At 39.5% G+C, this 16,944-nt stretch overlaps 1 pseudogene; it reads right to left on the minus strand.

Annotated features, from left to right (window-relative positions):
• The window catches only part of LOC112413129 (calpain small subunit 1 pseudogene), a 34,191-nt pseudogene extending 21,227 nt beyond the window's left edge, over positions 1-12,964 (minus strand).
• Between the last annotated feature and the right edge of the window lie 3,980 nt (positions 12,965-16,944).

Consider the following 16,944-nt stretch of genomic DNA (forward strand, 5'->3'; position numbering starts at 1 on the left):
AGGGAAGGGGATATAAAAGTTAAAAAAAGACACAGATTCCAAAAAAAATAAGCAAATAAAGAAATGATCGAGAGACTTTTGATGGAGCTAGACGAAAAAATTGAAATTGTGGTAAGAGGCTGAACGGCCGCCTTGGAGAGCGGGTTAGCATGACCTGTCTGAGGAAGGCTGAGGATTGAAAGTCGGGAAGGGACCTGACGTGCAAAGGTCAGGAAGGAGAGAATTCAAGCGCAGAGCACGGAGGCCCTGAGCCAGAAGCTGCCTGGTATGTTTGAGGAACAGAAGGGAGGTGGCCTGCTTGGAAGGAGGGAATGGGAGGGAGTGTGTAGGGAGAAGGCAGCCAAGGTGAGAAGTTCGGATCTTCTTCTCAGGATAATCAAAATGATCGGAAGATACGATCTGAATCGTTGTGCTACAACAAACAAGCAAATAAATGAATGAACGGATAAACGAACGAACGAATGAATGAATAAATAAAGGGAACTGGACTAGTCCTCGTATCTAGAATGAAGTGTCAGGATTGGAAGTTGGAAATTCATGTATTTTTTAGCAAATATTAAGAACAAGTGTTCATATCAGTCCCTGGAGAAAAATGAGACTTGGATATGAAACTGAAAATGGCTGATTTTGCAGCAAGGACCTAACCGCATCCTCCACTGGCAGCGTAAGGAGAAGTAATCCTGCAAAGGTCCGTTACCGAGATGGAGAAGAACACTGTGCTCTCCACAGACGCCAGCCTAGAAGAAGGAGGTCTCTGCCCTAGAGAACTTGCAGTGTCAGGCAGTATGAGTGGACCGACAGTCAGAATGAGTGGACTGACACGCCTAAAATATGGTCGATAGTAATAGAAGTTGGCCAGAAGAAGCCCAATCTGAACTCTGTAGCAAACATGCAGTTCTAATCCTTCCCTTCCCCCTCTCTTTACGACTTCATACTTGGCAAGAGAAAGGTCACTTGACGATATTTATTAGCTCATTAACTGTAAGTGTCTTTGCTGCCAGGGGAGATATTTTTTATAACAATTCTATTGTTTTCTACAAGCTACGCTGCAGGTGTCTCTCCACTGTGTAAATGAAATGGTGAGCGCCAGCTCTCTCCTGGCATCCAAGATCCATAACTAAATATTACTTTTTCTGCACCTGGTAAAAAGGAACATGATCAGACTGAGTCTGGCTTGGCTGACTTACACGAGGCCAACTAAGCAGATATCAGTGTTGCCTGCCCATGAGCATTGCTTTGAAGATCGTGAGCTAGGGTTATCTCGTTTCCCCTGTTCAGACCCCCTGTCCCCAAGAAAAGGGGAAGGAAACAATTAACATGCACCAAGTGCCAGGTACTAGGACCTTCATATACACAGTTGAATGTAATTCCCCCGACAGCGTTATTAACGGACAGGAATTTTTGCTACTAATAAACCAGATGAGGAAACCAAGTCTCAGAAAGGCTACTTTGCTCAGTCACACGGCTGTTACGTGGTTAAGCTGGGTTTTAAAGCTAAGTCTGTGCTTTTTTAAACACATACTATTCTATGTTAAAAAATAGTATAGTACCCTCAAACGTGGCGCACTTTCTCACTTGCTTTCCAGTAAAGTCTGAGCTTGGTTGTAGATGATTCCATAGCAGCCATGGAATAAAACGTCTTTGGACTCCTGATGAAAAAAAAAACTTGTCTTCTTAGAATTAGGGGCACTGGTTCTGTAAATAAACCAAAACATATTTTTCTAATTAATCATTTTGAAATACAAGTATGATCACAGTTTAGTTCTTATTTATGTTTTATTTTTATTTTTTTTGGTGGGGGAGAGATCTATAAGCCCACCAGCTCTAACTGGTAGGTATATAATACCCACCGACCAAAAAACACCAAAAAATCCATTCACCCATTAATTTCCAGTGTTTACACAGACTCCTCTTTTGCCGCCCACCCTTGGCTTGACTAACTCCTAATCCTTCTCTAAAACTCATCTCAGGAGTTCCCTGGTAGCCTAGTGGTTAGGATTCTGGGCTTTCACTGCCACGGCCTGGGTTTGATCCCTGGTCAGAGAACACTGAGATCCCGCAAGCCGTGTGGTGTGGCCAGAAACAAACAAACAAAAAACCTCCCCAAACCCCCCAAAACTCATCTCAAGTACCAGCTTTTCTGGGAACGTTACCTTCCCTCTCAAAGTACCAGATACAGTTTTCATTGTTTTATACGACCCACCTGAGTTTTTCTTTTAATTGGCTTGTTTGTCCAACTGCTAGTGCATTTATCCTTGGAGGTCAGGGATTTTGTGTCTCTCATCTCTGTTCTCAGTGCCTAATGGCTGCCATTTTAGTGGGTTCTTGAGTTAGCTGTTGAATGAATGAGTGAATCATTAGTTAATATGAGATATTTATTAGGCACCTACAACCTGTAACAATATTTCACATCAAATCTAATGCTGGTTGCCACTGATTTGGTGATATTTGAGTTCAAAGCCCATGGCACAATGACAGTAGTAGAGCACTGGGCACGAACCTCAAAGACCAAATCAATTTCTTTCTTCTTCCCTCCCTTCCTCTCTCCCTCCCTCCATCCCTCCCCCCACACCCCTTTTCTCAGATCAGGGGATCAAGAAAGCATCCTGTTGCTTTGCTTTGGGATGAGGGCCTTTTGAGGTTAATTTATGTCGGTCTCATTTGGAGTGGACATTATCTCTACATACATGACATCCATCTATAACCAGGGCCCTAGTGGACTTTTAAAGAAGATGCTGTCTTTTGGAGGAGAGATTTGCCAGCCTTAGAGAACTGTCTCCTAGGACCTGGAACTGAGAGCTCATATTCCTGTGAGTTGAGCAGATTGCTAGGAGAGTATAGTTAACCATGACAGGCCAATCGGTTAAACTTTACATCATTTTCGAGCTTCAAAGTTAATGCCTGTTTAAAATGAATTCAGCCATTCCAGAAGGTGAGAATACAATATATTTAAATAGAATCATCACAGAATGTTAAAGCAGAAAGTCTTTCCAGGGTTTTGAAATAACTTGATTTTCTATGATAATTAATTGAATTCTCCACTTACCCTATTCCCTTTGAGTGGAAGGCTATGGATTCATGTTTTTTTTTTTTTAAAAAATGAAAGCATTAAGGATTATTTATCTAACTTTACTAACAGGGCCTCAGAAAAGGATGGGTCTGCTTTGCTTTATCCTGTCTTTATGATCAAAGAGGCTCTTATGAGCTCAGCTAAACAGAAGAGAAAATGACTTGTGATTCCGAACCAGCCCTGAAGTTGGTGGGGATGGTAGTAAAAAAGAGAGAAAATGGGGTGCTGATGATATTAGAGAGACTGGCTTTTCAGGAGAAGGCATTCATTTTACAGGTTTCGGGAGAATTTATATGATTAATATTGGCAGCCATGCACATTTTGTGCAGGGAGTGCTTTAAACAGCACCTGACTAGATGCCAACAGATGTGAAAGGTATAGTCCTTTGGATTTAAAATGCTGTCTACATTTACACGAAGGAGAATCAAAAGAGTCATTCTTGGTGGACATTGAGGGCCAGCGGCTATAGTTTTACAAATTACCAGCCATTATCTTTTCCTTCAGAGCGTGCCTTACGTTACCTTTTAGAATTTTTCTTCCTTTCTGAAGCAATGTGCCCTATAGCCAGAACAACCATCTGTCCTAGGATTTTGAGAACTGTTGTGATTTAAAATCATCTATCCTGTCGTATACCCCCTACACGTTAGACGGTGTGACCAGTTTGGGGTCCAGAAAGCGTGGTCACCATAGATTCAGCCATTCCAGACGAAGAATTGCATTCCATCAACTCTGAGATGATTCGATCATCCAGTGATTTGCCTTAGCACCCGGTCCAGCTTGGATCCCACGCACTGTTGTTCCCAAGGAACAGAAATGAGGAGAAAAAGAGGGCATTGCTCTCTTACAATATTATAGGAATACTATTCCATACAATTTTTAAAGTGCAGACAAAAGTTGTTTTAAGTCACACAATGCAAATTGTAGAAAAGTTTAAAAGAAAAACCAAGCAAACAAAAGGAAGACATCCCAATTCTACCAACCAGACATAATTACCATCAAATATTTTAATGTATGTATATATAAACATATTTTTGATGTCTCTCTTTTCTTAATAAAACATGTGGTCCTAATGACCATGTACAGGTTTGTCACCACACTTCTCTTTTTTAACAACGTAACACGAACACCATTCTATATCGTGAAATGTGTATTTGTGTCCTCCTTTTCATCTCTGCCTGGTACTCTGTAGTAAAAATGTGCAATAAATGACCTAAAGCCCTTCGGATGTTGTTATTTTGATGTTTTGTTATTATATGCAATGCTGAGAAAAGGCATGATTTTCTTCGCAGAAAGTATTTGGGTGGTGATATGGGACTTGGTCCAGTAAGTCTGCAGATCTTCTTGGAAGCTGCCAGGAATGATAGCTTGCTGTAATGTCTGATAGTCTGGTCATTTTATGACCAAACACATCAGTGACACACTAATGAATTCCACTTTAATCTTTATTATCATTTGCCATTGGCTTCCCGTGTGTTTCTCAAGGATTCTCTGGTGTCCAGACCAATTTTGTTGATCGTCCCGTTGCCATTATTTTTTGGCTGATGGGGCAAGCGTTGCTCTGAGGTCAGCTTATGGTTGCGTCTGTCTGGATCACATTTTCGGGTGATGCATCACACACCATGTCTGCTCCCTGGCTCCAACCAACAAGACTTTAAAGAGACTGAAACAAAAAAAGGCTCAGAAAGTTTCTTGGATATCAAACAGCTCTTATAAAAATAACATTTTTATGACTTAAAATGTAAATGAATCAGAAACATATGGATTAAATTTCCTTTGAAATACCCAAGGGCTTAAGCACTGAAGGGAAGAGCGCTTGCAAAATGACTTAAATCCAGTTGTGCTAAAAATAAAACACTTGAAAAATTGTTGGGGAGGTTTTGCTGATCCCTCAGGTGCTCACGGGCTCTCCATTCTCTGTTTGGAAGGTCCTTAGATTTTAAATTTTGGGTCACTCAAGAAAACGCACTTAGTACTGGTTCAATGGATATCTGGCTCTCTAGTTAAAGAATTGATATCAGAAGGTCAATTTTGATCAAATGTACTTGAAACACACCTGCCTTCTTCAGTATCTCTCAGTGTTCCCCTCCAGCTGTTATTTTGCCCATCTGGTGTGAAGGGTGCTCCAACAGGACAGACTGTCCTGGGAAAAGATCGATAGGATCTATCAAGTCCAAATTCACACTCTGCTCTTACATTCCCTTTTGTGTCCACTGCACCAGTATTTCCCCACTCCTCTCTCAGGGGTCAGTTAGCATAGAAGCATAGCCTAAGATGGGGATTCTTGTGTAAGTGATTTATTGAGGAAATGCTCCCAGGAGAAATCTGTAAGGAAGTGAGGGAAACAGATAAAGCAGGGGCAGAAGCTAAGCAAAGATGTGTTTTCAGCTGACGTCCAGCCTCAGCCGGATTCTTCAGGGAGCTCTGAAGCCTGAATGACTCCTCTGAGTTGTCCCACCTTGAGGTCCCATATTGGTCAGTCATTACTGTCAGCTGCCCTGGGAGGGAGGATGTAACATCCCTAGCGTTGGGGGCAGGGCAGCTTCAGCCTCTCTGCTGCAGACAATCCTTGAGGGCGTTTCTCCAGACAAGAGGAAAACTGTGAGTCTTAAAGGGTCACACCCACAGCAGTTGGGGAATAGATGCAATTGCACATAAAGGGGATCTGGGCAGGGATTAACGGTGTCCATCACATCCCTCTATATCATGAAATGTGTATTTCCCAAAGCTTCGAAGACATCTTTAAATTCACTCTCTCTCGATTTCCCTGGTGGCACAGTGGTTAAGAATCCGCCTGCCAGTGCAGGGGACACGGGTTTGAGCCCTGGTCTGGGAAGATCCCCTATGACGCGGAGCACCTAAGCCCGTGCGCCACAACTACTGAGCCTGTGCTCTAGAGCCCGCGAGCCACAACTACTGAAGCCCGCGTGCCGCAACTGCTGAGCCCACGGGCTGCAACTACTGAAGTCCGTGCACCTAGAGCCCGTGCTCCGCAGCAACAGAAGCCACCGCAATGAGAAGCCCGCGCACCGCAGCGAAGAGCAGCCCCCGCTCGCCACAGCTAGAGAACGCCCGAGTGCAGCATGGGAGACCCAACACAACCAAAAATAAAAAAAATTAAAAAAAAAATTAAGTTCACTCTCTCCTACTTTCCCCATATTCAGTCAAATTCTTTTCTTTTTTGCAGTTTTTCTTGACCTTATCTTCTTATGCATATTTCCCACTGCCGTCATGCTATAATCTAGGCTTCCTCATCCTCATAGCTAGATTACCCTCCTCATTTCTCAGCTGAATACCCACTGTAGAATATCCCCTAATCCAGATTTTCCCACACGTGGCTAGATTATTATTCTCCTCCAAGCACCAGTTTCAAATGCTTAAGAATCAGTTGTAGTTCTTAAATATTTATGGGAACATTTCTCAAATTTTTTATGGTGAAGAATATGTTAAAATCATGGTGTACTCTTTGGAGCCCCATTAAATGCTAACGTAGTAACCTTAAAAGAATGAAAAATTTTGCTATATCTGATTTTATACTAAAGTAGGTTATAATATGGAAAGGCAGAGCTTAAGAAAAATCATTGGAAAAATAAAATCTATGAATTAATTAAGCTAAAATTTTACCTATACAGTATGTAATAATATGTAAAACCCTTAGACCCGTGCCAGAAAAGAGTAAGTACTCAATAAATATTGGCCTGTATTATCACTGTCGTTGCAATAGCCTCATAGCTTGTCTCTCTGGGTACACTTTTGTCTTCCTCCAATAGTTTTTTTTTTTGTTTTAAACATCTTTATTGGGGTATAATTGCTTTACAATGGTGTGTTAGTTTCTGCCCCATAACAAAGTGAATCAGTTATGCATATGTTCCCATATGTCTTCCCTCTTGCGTCTCCCTCCCTCCCAGCTCCAGTAGTTGTTTTACACAGAACCAAGAGTGTTTAACGTCATGTTTAAACCCAAATCAGATTATTATATTAACATCTTGCTTCTGTCTCTTTCTAATGTATTTACAACGAAACCCAACCTTTACCTTCGTCTGTAAACACAGCACAACCTTGCCCTGCCTCGTGTCTCCTCTGCTCTGTCCACTGCACAACACATGCTTCCAACACATGGGCTTCCTTAAGTCCCTGATATGCTAACCTCATTCCTGCCTCAGGGTCTTTGCATCTGCTGTTTTCCTCTACTTGGAAAGGTCTCCTCCTCCTTGGAAAGGTCTCCCCTCCCTCCGTCTGTATGACGGAACCCATGTTTAGGTCTCAGTTTAAATGTTTCTTTCTCAGAAAGTCGCTTCCTGACTGCCTCATTCATTCAACAAGTATAACAAGTATTTATAGACACTTACTCTGTGCCAGGCACGATTCTAGTCCCAGAAGAAAAAATGAAAACAACCATTTTAATAGAAAGGCAACAGTCCCTGACCTCATAGAACTTACATATAAGCAGAGAGAGAAACAAAATAAGTAGGCAGATTACATGTGTGAGTGCATGTATGTGTGAGAAAATAAAGGTGAGAAGGAAATAGGAAGTGCTGGAATAGAATGATTGCTGTTTTTACTAGAGAGGTCAGAAAAGCCCTCTTTAAAAAAGGGATCTTAGTTTGAGCAAAGACCTGAAGTAGATCCAGCAGTCCCACTATTTATTCTGCATTTCAGTCTTTTGCGTTATTCCCCTCCTCAAGGCTACTTATTAAAATGGATATTTCCCCCCTTTTTCCTTGATCTGTTTTCCCCACTAGATTGTAAATTTAATTAGGACAGTATCAATCTATCTTGTTCACTATTATATTCCCAGCCTGTAACACTGTACCTGATACATAAAAAGTATTCAATATCTATTTATTCAGTGAACATGTGAAGTTATTATTGAACCAAGTATTAGAAATCAGAGTTACTCTTGAATGTCACCTATCTTACTGAAATGAAAATGCCACGTGTGAAAGACTGTATGAGGCCAAAGCTAAGAAGGGCAAAGTGAATTGTAATGAATTGAACCATAATGCAGTCTCATACTTTTAAGATAGCGATGAAGCATAAATGAACAAGAAACACCTTCATTACTATCTTAGCAGTGCTTTACATTCCATCATGTTGCAACAGAAAGCAAAACAGAGCCATATTCCACATCTGAACCTCTGACCTCCGTATCTCCTCCCCTACCCCACCCTCCTTCCAAACATAAAAGAAAGAAAAGGAGCACCCACCAAACCTTCCAGGTCTCTCTCACTTCCCCCAGTGAATGCTGAAGATACTGAGAAGATAAAGACTGAATATGCACAATGATTCATTAAGAGCATTTTGGGTGGTTGGATGGGAATGAAACCAATCGGATTGCTTGGACATTGTTGAATCATTAGTCAACAGCCTGAGTTACAAAATTACCCCTAGATCTGGCAAGAAGCACCCCTGCACTGGGCCCTGTGCCCCTGAGAGCCCCACTCTGCTTTCTAGTTGAACTCCTCCTGACAGGGCAGAGTCTTGGGGCTAAAAAGACTTGTTCATGCAGGGAACATCTCTGGGCACTGGAACCTCACCTCAGTTCATTGCCCAAACACTTCCTGGGCCCGTGCAGGCTCTTTACCACATTCTAATTCCAAAGAGCAGATGGCAAAGTTGACATGCCTATCCCTAGCTGGATGGCTCGCATGTCCACATGCACGTTCATAAGTTCCCTTGCAGCACAGGGTGGAACCAGCATGAGAAGAGGAGGGAGAGATGCAGGCTGCAGTCCAGAGCCTGGGCAGAAGGAGACTGGCCCTCTCAATGCTGCCATAGTCTGGCTTAGAATTCTAAGGAATCTGGGAACATTCTACATCTGATTCTGATCTTCTAACCTTGAAGATCAGAAAGTGTGATGAAAGTGTGATGTCAGTAGAGGTGGGAGATAGGGAATTCCTTGTGGGTCAGGGCTGCTTGGCTTGGATTGAGTGCCTAGAAGCTCATGGTGTATAAGTGTCTCCATCTATACTCTTGTCCTTCATCCTGCAAATGTCAGGGCCAGGCTGTCTAGTTCCCAGCCTCAGGCAAAAAGGTCTAATAGCTTTTTAAACATTTTCTCCGTATTTGTCATGGACTGAGAGAAGAAACTCCATGTGGTCTGGTAGCAACTCCCTCTAATGGTGCTACGGACTGAATATTTGTTGAATTCCTGTTTCCCAGTGGGGTGGTATTTAGAGGTGGGATCTTTGGAAGGCAGTTAGGTCATGAGGGTGGAGCTCTCCTGAATGGGATTGCTGCCCTTATAAGCAGCAATGTGAGGATGCAGCAAGAAGGTGCGAACCAGGAAGTGGACCCTCACTAGACACTGAATTTGCCAGCACCTTGATCTTGTACTTCCCAGCCTCCAGAACTGCGAGAGATAAATGTTTGTTGTTTAAGCCTCCCACTCTGTGGTGCTCTGTTACAGGAGCCTAAACTGACCAAGACAAATGGAGATACATCTTAGGAAAAAATAAAACCATGAAGCACATTCAAAATTTGGAAACCTAAGAGGTACCCTGTCTTTGCACATACGGACCTGTAGCTGGAGAGTACCAGCCATCAGAAGGCTCCTGAGAGTGTCATACCCAGTGCTGGGAGGGGTGTGGGATGTGGCCCATGGAGGTATTATTTCTTCTAAACACCTGCAACCTCGCTGAGGTTTGTGTTACAACCCTTTTCCTAGACTCCATTGCTCTGCCCAGGTGGAGTGACTTGGGAATTAGAAAATATCCAACTAATATGCTAGTGTTATTCTAAGGAAGACAAATTAGGAAGTTCTAGGCCAAGAAGTCAAGGGAAGTACACTGTCTTGTAAATTATTCTAATGGATGTATTCAGAGAGTAGTTAGGAATTCATTGAGATTACTGAGGAAAAATGATATAGCAAATTGGATTCCAGGTGGAGTAGGAAGGTTCGCAGTGGTCAGGGCTCTGCTAGACCCTTAAGGTGTGTGAAATATTGTCTTATTTCATGTTTCTTTGATAACTAAGGATATTCAGTATCTCATAATGTTTATTTATAGACGATGTACATTTCCCTTTTGTAAACTGTCCATATTCTTGCCTGTTGCTATATTGGGGTGTTTCGAGTGTTTCTTATTTATTTGAATGCATGTTTTATAATTTTTGCTTATCTCTTAATTTTATATATTTTTTAATATAGAAAGGTTTTACATTTTATCAATTTATAATGTAAATTATAAGGGATTGTGACTTATCTTGTACAAAGTCTGCACATTAATTAGGACAAAAGTATTCCTTAGGCAAAATTTGGTCTTTTATTTAGGCTTGTGCTATGTAGCTACATTTCTTCCTTTCTTTTTTTTTCGAAATAAACATTTTTATTTTGAGATAATTATAGATGCACATTCAGTTGTAGCAAATAATAGAGATCTTGTGTACCATTTACCCAGTTTTTGCCACTGGTAACATCTAGTAAAACTATAATCAGTATCACAGACAATATATCAACATTGATACACTCAGGATACAGAACGTTTTCATCACCACAAAGATCCCTCGGGTTGCCCTTTCATAGCCACAATCCGTCATACCTGCTCCCTAATCCACAACAGCCACTAAGCTGTTATTCATTTCTACCATTCTGCCACTTCAAGAATGTTATATCAATGGAACTACATAGTATGTACCTTTTGGGATTGACTTTTTTCATGCAGCATAATTTTCTAAAGATGTGTTAAAATTCTTCTGTGTGTTAATAGTTTTTTCTTTTTCAATTTTCTGGGTAGACAATCATGCGTTTTCCTTTCTTACCTGTATGTCATTATTGCCCTTTCTTGCCTTATTGCACCGGATAGAAATTTTAGCGCTATGCTGAATAAAAGTGGTGAGAGCTGATATTTGCCTTTTCCCTGAGCTCAGGAGGAAAGACTTCATTCCTTCACCGTTAAGGATAATGTTAGCTGTAAGTTTTTTGTAGGTGTTCTTTATCAAGTTGAGGAAGTGTGCCTCTATTTCTGTTTTTCTGAGCATTTTTCTCATGAGCGAGTGTTGAATTTAGTCAAATCGTTTTTCTACATTGATTAAGGTGATCATGGGATATTTCTTCTTTAGCTGTTAATATTGCAGATTACCTTGATTCATTTTTGAATATTGAACCAGTCTTGGGTCCTCGGATAAGTCTCACTTGGATATGGTATATAATTCTTATATATTGCTGAATTCTATATGTTAATGTGTCATTAAAGATTTTTGTGTCTATATTCATGAGAGATATTGGTTTCTAGTTTTCTTTTTTTATGCTTGTTATTTATCCCAATTATTTAAGTACTTTTTCTTTATCTTTTTTATTTTTTTAATATTTAGAGGTTGACTTTTTATCAATTTATAGTATAAATTTTGGTATCAGGGTAATAAAATGAATTGAAAAGTGTTTTTTTCCCCCTATTTTCTCATATTTAGTAGAATTCTCAGGAAAACTCTTTGTGTTTGGAGATTTTCTTTTTAAGAATTTTTAAGTAATGAATTCAATTTTTAAAATTACTTATAAGGCTATTTATTCAAATTATTTAATTCATATTGGGTGAGATACAGTAATTTGTGGGGGTTTTATTGTCTAAATTGTCAGATTCATGTGTGTAGAGTTATTCTCTTATTATCCTTTTGGTGTCTGCATTATTAATAGTGATATTTCATTTCTGGTATTGGTAAGTTGTGTCTTTCTTTTTTTCTTTGAACATCTTGTTTGAGGTTTGTCAATTTATTGATTTTTTTTCAAAGAACCAATTCTTTGTTTCATTCACTGTTATTTTTCTGTTTTCAATTTCATTGATTTCTGCTGTTATCTTTACTTATTTTCTTGCTTTGGTTTTAGTTCCCCTTCTTTTTGGTTCTCGAGGCAGGAGTTTAGATTATTAACATGAGACCTTCCTCTTTTCTAGTGTATGCACTTAGTGCTATAAATTTCCCTGTTGCTTCTGCTTTACATGTCTCCTTCAAATTTTGATATGTTTTGTTTTCACTTTCACTCACTTTAATGTGCTTTTGATATTTCTTTTGAGACTTCTTCTTTGACACACGGGTTATATAAATACCTATAGTTCAGTTTCCAAGTGTTTAGAAATATTCCTATAAGCCTTCTCTACTGATTTCTAGTTTGGTTCTTTAGTGGTTGGAGAATATGTTCTGAAGCATTTCAGTTCTTTTAAATTTGTTGAGGTTTGTTTTTATAGCCAAGGGTCTATTTTGTTAGATGTTCTGTGAGTACTTGAAAAGAACATGTATTCTGCTGTTGTTGGGTGGAATGTTCTATAAATAGCAATCAGATCCTACAATCTCATGTTGTTGTCGAGGTCTTCCATATTCTTACTGTTTTTTCTGTCCAGTTGTTCTGACACTTGCTGAGTGAGGGGTGATGAAGTCTCCACCTAGAGTGAGTGGATTTTGGATTTGTCTGTGTCTCCTTCCAGATCTATCAGTTTTGCTTCACATATTTTCCAGCTCTTCTGTTGGCTGCACACTCATTTATAATTGCTATCTGACAACATGAATGTGAGATTTTTTGTTATAGTTCCGCAAGTATGAGAACTATACTTCTCATACTTAAGAAGCAAGTTCGTTTTTTCCAGTCTATTTGCCATCTGTTGTTCAGACTGGATAATTTCTGTTGCTCTGTTGTCCTGTACCCTGACTCTTCCCTCTGTCTCTTATGTTCTGCTGCTGAGCCCATCCACTGAGCTTTGCATTTCAGTTACTGCATTTGTGTCAAGGATGCTTGTAATTGCTTGTTGAAGGATTTTTACCATTTACCATTTTTACTTTAAAATCTTTGTCAGATAATTGTGCCATTTCTGTCATCTCGGTGTTGGAGTCTGTTGGCTGTCTATTTTCATTCAGCTTGAGATCTTCCCCATTCATAGCATGACAAGTAACTTTTGACTGAATCTTGGACATTCGGATCATGAGACTGGTTTTTATCTTGTGTTTTAGCTGCTTTGTCTAACGCTGCTGTGGCAGCAGAAGGTGCTACTACCAGGTGGAGGTAAAAGGTCTCCATTCAGCTTTGCTTGCACCTGAGTGGGCGGAGTTGGGCTCGGGGAGTTCTTGTCACTGCTGGGCAGGCTTCGGGTCCTCCTCTTCACATCGCCTCGGCTGACGCCATGGTGGGGGTGGTTTCATTGCTGAAGGGTGATAGTAAACATCCTGACTTTCCAATTAAGCTACAACAAAGGAGGCAAGGATATACAGTGGGGAAAAGACAGCCTCTTCCAAAAGTGATGCTGGGTAAACTGGACAGCTACTTGTAAAAGAATGCAATCAGAGCACACCCTAACACCATACACAAAAATAAACTCAAAATGGATTAAAGACCTAAATGTAAGATCGGACGCCATAAAACTCCTAGAAGAAAGCATAGGCAGTACACTCTTTGACGTTGGTCTTAGCGATGTCTTTTGGGAATGTGTCTTCTCAGGCAAGGGAAACAGAAGCAAAGATAAACAAAATGGGACCTAATCAAACTTAAAAGCTTTTGCATAGCAAAGGAAACCATCAATAAAAAAAAAATGTAACCTACTGAATGGGAGAAGATAGAAGATATTTGCAAACTATATACGTAATAAGGGGTTAATATCCGAAATATACAAAGAACTCATACAACTCAACATCAGAAAAACAAACAACCTGATTAAAAAATTGGTGGAGGACCTGAACAGGCCTTTTTTTGAGGAAGACGTACAGATGGCACATGAAGAGATGCTCAACATCACTAACCAGCAGGGAAATGCAAATCAAAATCACAATGAGATATTACCTCACACTTATCATAACGGCTACTGTCAAAAAGACAACAAATAACAAGTCTCGGCGAGGATGTGGAGAAAAGTGAACCCTCCTGCACTGTTGGTGGGGATGTAAATTGATACAGCCACTATGGAGAACAGTATGGAGGTTCCTCAAAAAATTAAAAATAGAACTGCCATATGATCCAGCAATCCCACTCCTGGGTATATATCCAAAGAAAAAAAAACCCCAGTAATTTGAAAAGATATATGCACCCCAGTGTTCATGGCAGCATTATTTACAATAGCCAATATATGGAAGCAAGCTAAGTGTCCATCAACAGATGAATGGATAATGGAGATGTGGTACATATATATACACAGTAGACTGTTACTCAGCCATAAAAAGAATAAGATTAAATAATAAAAAATAAAAATAAGACCATTTGCAACAACATGGATGGACCTGGAGGGTATTATGCTTAGTAAAATAAGTCAGACAGAGAAGGACAAATGTATATGTTTTCACTTATACGTGGAACCTGAAAAATAAAACAAATGACCAAATATAACAAAACAGACTCACAAATACAGAAAGCAAATTAGTGGTTACCAGTGGGGAGAGGGCTATGGGGAGGGGCAAGATAGGGGATTAATAGGTATAAAATAAATAAGATGCAAAGATGTAATGTACAGTGCAGGGAATAGAGCTCATATTTTATAGTAACTTTATGAGGTGTATTATCTACTAAAATATCAAATCACTATGTTGTACATCTGAAACTAATATCATATTGTAAGTAAACAATACTTCAATTAAAATAAAAGTCCTGACTCTCCACTAAGCTTCTTCTGACACCACCAGTTAAGGAGAAGAAGAGATGACTCACTAATGCTGGGCAGGTGTTGAAGTCCAGGCTCCTCTTGTGGTCTTCCCTCGCCCTGTTTGTAAGGCCCCTTTACCTCTCTTTGGGAAACAAAAGGCACAGCTCCCTTTTCAGATACTACTTCTGCAGGGGTGTTGGAAGACCTTGTTGCAAACTCTTGGGATGGAAGTCTAGACTTTGCTCTCGATCTTTAATGACATGGGTAGGGCCACTTTACTGTTGTTTTTGTGTTTGGCTGGAGTAGATGATCTCAACATTCTCTCTTTCTAGGCTGTCTCTATCTTCTTCCTTTACCTACAGATAACAGGCTTTTGTTGGGGATGGATTTTTTTGTCTGTGTACTTGGCAGTCCCAGACTGCTGGCTTCTTTAGCTCCATAGTGGGTTTAAGAGGCAACAAACAAACAAACAAACTCAAAAAGCCCATTAATGTAACTCACCACGCTATCATTTCTCAGGTTCTGAGATCCCTACCCTATCGGCCTTCTTTCTACCTTTCAGAGTCTCCCTCTGTTTGCTTTGTACATAATGTCTAGGATTTTTAGTTGTAATTAGAGGGAGGAACAGGAAGAAGTACATCTACTTCCTGTTCTCTGAAGTGGAATTCCTTAAATCTTCTTTTATTTCTTTTGGTTGGTTTGTTGGTGTTTTATTTTTATTTTATAGGTGCCACATGGTTCTTGTTTAGTTTATAAATTGTATATGTATATTGTTACTATTTCTAAGTTGAGTCTCTGTGGGATCTAGAACACTTGAGTCCTCCACCAGTTCACAGTTTCTCTGAAACTACAAGGAGAGTCCCAAGAAACACATGTATGTATTAAAAACATTCCAGATAGAATCACATTTTATTACTAACTGGGGCTTTGACTCCACAACCCCATATAAATTGGTGTTCTGGTGATTTGGGCTTGTATGTTTGTGAACCTTTAAAATAGTGGAAGCCTAGTTGTGGCTAAGCACAGGGTAAGAACACAGAACCTGGCATCTCCACTTTCTAGCTTGGAGACCAGGAGAAAGTTCCTGAATGTTTCGCGCCTCTGTTTATTTACCTATAAAATGGAGAGAAATGAGTACTACCTGAAGAGAAACCTGCTGTCATTCTAAAAAATTTCCCCCCTATAAATAAGGTGTCCATTTTCTCTGGTTGTTGTCCAGATTTTTTTTTTTTTGTCTTTAGTTTTCAGAAGTTTGTTTATGATGTGCCTTGGTATGGATTTTTTGGTTTATCCTGTTGGAGTTCTCCCAACTTTTAAAAATAATTGAACTATAGTTGATTTACAATGTACACCTGTTAGTTTCAGGTGTACAGCAAAGTGATTTAGTTTCATATATATATATTTATATATATATAATATATATATGAGATGTCAAATATCGTTCCCTGTACTATACAGTAAATCCTTAAATCCTTGTTGTTTATCTATTTTATATATAGTAGTTTGTATCTGTTAATCCTAATTTATTCCTCACCCCCTTCCCCCTTGGTAACCATAAACTTGTTTTCTATGTCTGTGGGTCTGTTTCTTTTTTGTAAATAAGTCCATTTGTATCATTTTTTAGATGCCACTATAACGGATATCATATGATATTTGTCTTTCTCTGACTTACTTCACTTAGTATGAGAATCTCTAGATCCATCCATGTTGCTTCAAATGACAATATTCCATTCCTTTTTATGGCTGAGTTCTCCCAGCTTCTTGACCCTGTAGATTTAAGTCTACAGTAGGATTAAGTGTGTTAATATGTATATAGCATTTATAACAGTATCTGTCTCATAAGCACCATAAAAATGTTAGCCATTAATACAGTTAGTCCCTCCTTTCCTCAAGGTAGCACAGAAAACAGAAGGCAGTGCAACATGGTCAAAATCTGTTCCTCCGTTGAAAGCAGCATCTTCTAACCTTTTGATCCTGAAGACTGCTTATTGCCCATTTCGCTTTCAAGTTTATGCTTTCCCCTTTACTATGTGAGCAGTTCCCTAACACCGCTGGCACTGAGATACTTTTACATTATGTTTCATTATGTAATAAACGAATAAAGATCATAATTTCTTTGTAGTTTTTCTGTATCCTGTCACCTTACTGCTCTTTCTTATTAATTCTAGGAGCTTATTAGTTGATTATTTTGAATTTCCAGGTGGCTAATGATTTTATATGTAAACAATAATCCCAGTAATTATATTTTTACTTCAGTTATGACTTAGACTGCCCAGACTTTGAAAAACATATGATTTTCTGATTTCCAATATAGGCAAACTATCCATT

The sequence above is a fragment of the Neophocaena asiaeorientalis genome, unplaced genomic scaffold (assembly GCF_003031525.2).
Source record: "Neophocaena asiaeorientalis asiaeorientalis breed wild unplaced genomic scaffold, Neophocaena_asiaeorientalis_V1.1 scaffold14, whole genome shotgun sequence".
In the NCBI taxonomy this organism is placed as follows: Eukaryota; Metazoa; Chordata; class Mammalia; order Artiodactyla; family Phocoenidae; genus Neophocaena; species Neophocaena asiaeorientalis.